This window comes from Galeopterus variegatus, unplaced genomic scaffold (genome assembly GCF_000696425.1).
Source record: "Galeopterus variegatus unplaced genomic scaffold, G_variegatus-3.0.2 Scaffold11004, whole genome shotgun sequence".
Classification (NCBI taxonomy): Eukaryota; Metazoa; Chordata; class Mammalia; order Dermoptera; family Cynocephalidae; genus Galeopterus; species Galeopterus variegatus.
The window spans coordinates 39,582-44,795 of record NW_007737115.1 but is presented as its reverse complement, the minus strand read 5'-3'; the positions used below and the strand labels follow the sequence as shown (position 1 = coordinate 44,795).

General features: G+C 40.1%; 1 pseudogene; it reads left to right on the top strand.

Moving 5' to 3' along the window:
* Nucleotides 1-2,703, top strand: part of LOC103610363 — a 14,061-nt pseudogene extending 11,358 nt beyond the window's left edge.
* The last annotated feature ends 2,511 nt before the right edge of the window (nt 2,704-5,214 follow it).

The following is a 5,214-nucleotide window of genomic DNA, read 5'->3' as shown; positions in this document are numbered from 1 at the left end:
GCGATCCATTGCCGGTCACCGGAAAAAAAAAAAAAAAAAGATAAATTATGAAAATTCTTTTTCCTTTGACTTGACCTGTCATTACCATCTTTGAATTTGTCAGTGTAACAGGTAGACAAATTATAGATTTGGGCACAAAGAGTTATTTTAAGGACTGCTAACATCTCCAGTGATGGATATTACAGCTGGTTATTGAATGATTCAAAGCATAACTGATTTTTAGCATTGGTTACAAAGAACAATAGTAACCAGCACTTTTTAGGGACTTACTCTGGGCCAGGCTCTGGTCTCCTGCTAGTGTTATGTGACTTAATTCTTCCAAGTTCTAAGCAATCGGTTCTTTTGTTTTGTTTACCTAGATGTATAAACTGTTAACACATTGTGACATTTTCTCCCTCTGTTTCTCTATAGACAGATGTTTTTCCCCTGAATCATCTGAAAATAGGTTGTATGCATCAAAACACTTACCCATAAATACTTCAGCATAAATGTACTAAGAACAAGGACCTTCCATATTATCACTGTACCCAAGCCATTTAACGTGTTTTGAGTTATTAACAACAATAATTTAAACAATTATAATACTATAAACAATTAACAATAATATCATGTGACATTTATTTCAGATGTAACTTTTTGCAGTGGACTCGGAAGTATCCCCTACATGTGTGTTTTGTTTTATGCAGGGTCTAACTAAGAATCACATCTTCTATTTAGTTGTCATGTTTCTTTAGTTTTTCCTAATTAAGAATGATCCTCTGTCTCTTTTGTTGTCTTTCATTGACATTTTTGAAGAGTATAGGCCAGTTGTCTTGTAGAGTGTTTCATAATCTGAATTTGGTTGGTTATTTACTCATGCTTAGATTCAAGTGAAAAACTGTTACGAATACATTCCATCACATCAGGAGAGACATAGTGTCAATTGGTCCATCCTTGGTCACACTTACTTTGATCCCTTGGTCAGGTGGGGTGTGCCAGATCACCTCTTGGTAAAGGCACCTCTTTTTCCTTGGGATTAGTAAGCAACCTGTCAGTGATACGTTGAGACCATGTGAATATCCACTCTCTAGCAATCATTTTAAAATCCATTAACAATCCTTGACTCTATCAATAATGATGTTGGTGGCTACAAAATGGTGACTTTCTAATTCTATCTTTCCTTCTACATTTATTAGGTGTCTTTCCTTTATAGAGAAAAGCTTTCCCTCCCTCTACTATCTTTTTAGTATTATTGAATGATTCAAAGAGCCAAAATTGAGCCAAAATTGAGCCAAGTGGTCTGACTCTGGAGCTTGTACTCTTAACTACCTCATTAAACAAGCTCCCAAGAACATTGTGCTCCTGGCTCCAGCCTTACTTTCTTGTACTGTGGTAGATAGAGATAAGGATTTGGGGCTCTACTCTTGAGGATCCTAAGGAGGCCAGGAAGCAGCACCATTTTTCTCTGACATATTTCATGTTGGCTTCTTGCATAGTCTGCAGACAATAATAACAATTAAGCTTAGCATTTTAAAACCAAATAATAGCGTGGTAAATATGCATGGGGGTGCAGTCTTTGTGTTTTAAATTCATGGTTTGTTAAAAGAGACAGACTTTTTTTTCTTTCAAATTCATCATCTTAGGGCCGGCCCTATGGCGCACTGGATAGTGGGCCGCTTGGGAAGCGCGGCGGCGCTCCCGCCCGAGGGTTCGGATCCCACATGCAGACCGGTTCCCGCTCACTGGCTGAGCGAGGCGCGGGAGCAACACCGAGGTTTGCAATCCCGTTGCCGGTCCCTGGTCCGGTACGGGGGCAACACTGAGGGTTGCGATCCGTTGCTGGACACGGAAAAAAAAGACAAAAAAAAAAATTCATCATCTTAGGCTGTGTGGAGATGAAATTTACAGTCAATAATACCTTATGATTAAATGTGAGAGCCCAAAGATCTTAATAGTGTGTCATTAATTTACCTTCAAAGTGTTTCCTTTTTAATATCTAGAGTTCCATGAGTGTAAGAAAAAGGAACATGCCTTTTCATGACTACTGGACAGCACTATATTTATTCCTAATATGTCTTACTGAACTTTTAGAAGTAAAATGCCCATTCCCATCAAGACCAGACAATGGATTTGTGAAATATCCTGCAAAACAAACACTTCATTACAAGGATAAAGTACATATGGTTGCCATGATACACATGCCCTGGATGGTCCAGAAGAAGTAGAATGCACCGAACTGGGAAACTGGCCTGCAACACCAAATTGCAAAGGTATGGAAATATGGGTGAGGTCCCACAAAGTTCCTGAATTTATGTAGTGAATCACCTTTACTTGCCATTTTCTGTTCCAATCATTTTTCCACTTGTTGCTCTGACTTGCTTCACAGCTATTGGCACATGAAAGACTTTAGGACTCACATGTGCATGGGGAAGCCTCATGCTTAGGAACCTTGCTTGATATTACACTGTATGAAATAAACAGATTCTTTGTAAGCATTGATAATATGGTAAAAGATCATGTGGGCTTCCTATATTTGCTTTTAAGTCTTTGCCTATGAGCATCCTTTCTTTTTTTTTTTTTTCACTCTGTCTAGTCAAGACTCTTCATTGCAAAAACAAACCATGCATTCAAGCTGATTCAAGAAAATTGGGGCTTATTGTAAAAAGGCGACAGGTTTTTATGGACATTGATGATGAGGAGGTGAAATACAACTGGTACTCCTGAGGACTGGAACTGAAAGTCAGGAACTATTGCTGCCCTTCCCATATCTCAGTGGCCTCTCCCATCTCTATGTCTCTCTGCTTACTCACCCTGAACATGACTTGAGTCTACATCAGGACCTCTCAGCTGAAGGATTTGTCACCAGCTGGCATCTTTTCCCTGAGACATGGGTTCCTCTTCCCTGAGACATAGGCTCCTTTTGAGTTAGGAGTCTATCCTTCATCCAGTCAGTGTCATACTTATGAAAAAGAACAACAACCTAGCATTATACCTGTGCTCGAGTTGCTGTGGGCTGGACAGTTTAAGCAGAAAGAGGAAGTTTGGCCCAGCAGGCAAAGTGGTGAATGACGAGCGTCTTAGGTTGGAGTCTCCTAGACTCAGAGCCTAAGACAGGGATTCAAGTCAGTTGATTGATTGAGTGTCTCGAGATAGAGAGTGAGACAGGTAAGATAGGATAGGGCGCTGGTTCTCAAACTTCACTGTGTGTCAGAATCTCCTGGAAGACTTGCTTAAATACAGGTCTCTGGACTCCACCTCAGAGTTTCTAATTCAGTAGATCTGGGATGGGACCTGAGAATCTGCATTTCTACCAAGTTCCCAGGTGATGCTGATGCTGATCTAGGGGCTATGTTTTGAACAAGAATGTGGTCTCAGCTAGAGTCTAGCTTCAGCGTGATCCCCCTGGGAGCTCTGGAGCATGAATTCTCCATGAATTAAGAGTTAACCCACCAAGAGGCAAGAGGACCTGCTTTTTATGTCCCTTTTTCAGTCAGTCACTGCCTACTGGCTGCTCCCTTCTCTGACCCTGCGGATGGCAGTGGGGTTGGTTTGCATAACCCCGTAGAAGAGGTAGCTTCTCTAGACTGAACGGAATACTTCAGAGAGAGGAGCATTTGTGAACTGTTATCAGCCGACACTCACAGTGGCTGGTTGATGGATGCACCAGCTCAATAAATGGGATCTGAGTAGGGCCATGTAGGCTTACAGGAAATGGCAATATCTAGCAGAATTTCTTTTTCACTGAAGCCAAGAATCTGAAGCTTCTGCTGTGACCTTCTTATGTGTCACAGGGGGTTCGGATCCTATATAGGGATGACCGGTGCACTCACAGCGCTCACTGGCTGAGCGTGGTGTGGCCGGTCTCAAAAAGGACAAAAAAAAAAAAAAAAGAAATATTATGCATGACATGGGGTCATGCATGCCAATGAAATTACCATTCCATTATTATAATGATAACTACAAGTAGTTAGAAATGCACTGAATAAATTGTCATTGTTCAAAAGATAGCAGAGCCCTGGTGGGATGTTAAATACTAAAATTGATAAAGTACAATAAGCCTAATGCAAATCGGTAGAAAAAATATTAGAAGATGATAATTTTGTTTAAAAAATCAGAGTTTTGTTGATGTATTTCTTCAGCCTGTTCTCCCTTACGGTCTTCAGACAGATGCAGCGCTGTTAGTGCATTGGAGAAAAAAATAAAGGGCTGGTACAGTTTTTTTCTTCTAATCCTGACTGTCAGAGTTATAAAGAACCTTTTATTTTCTCTCTTGGGAATGGTGCCTTCTGATTTCCCTGATGTTTTCTCCTATCACTTAAACCTCGTGCTAAGTGGTTTCATTCATATAATTACATTTATTCCACACATTTGTAAAATGTACTTGAGTTGGCTTAGCTATTTAACAAATTTAAGAAATGATTGTTTCTCTTAGAATGTTTATCTTTTTCTCCCCCAACAGAACACAGTTCTTTTGCTTTCTGGAAAACCGATGCATCAGATGTAAAGCCATGCTAAGGTGGTTTTCAGATTCAAAATTAAATGCCATACCCGTATCTGTGTTTTTCCAAGTAATCTAATGGAGGTGAAAAAATAAAGTTACTGAACTTATTGCCTCCTTATGTTGTCCTTATATTATCTGGTTAAGAAACCCAAATATTTGTGGTTTTTTAAATTTATTTTTTAATTTTAATTTTTATTTATGCATATTTATGGAATAGAGTTGACTATCAGTATTTGTGTACAGTATGTGATGATCAAATAAATATTATTAGCATGTTCATCATTATGAATCATAATTACTTTTTGAGTCCATTCCCCAATTATTCCATATCTTCCCTCCTCCTCCCCCTTTCCTGCCTCTGGTAACTATAGGTCTGTTCTCTCCTTCTGCAAGTTCAATTTTTTATTATGGTCTTTCTTTCTTTGTTTTTTAGCTCCCACTTATGAATGAGGACATGCAAAGAAACCCAGATATTTGGAACATTATCATTTCACGGCTATGAAATGGAAAATGTGGGGCCGGCCACTTGGGAAATGCGGCGGCGCTCCCGCCGAGGGTTCGGATCCCACATACAGACCGGCCGCTCACTGGCTGAGCGAGGAGCGGGGGCAACACCGAGGGTTGCGATCCCGTTGCCGGTCCCGGTCCGGTACGGGCGCGACACTGAGGGTTGCGATCCGTTGCCGGTCATGAAAAAAGACAAAAAGACAAAAAAAAAAAAAAAAAAAAAAAAA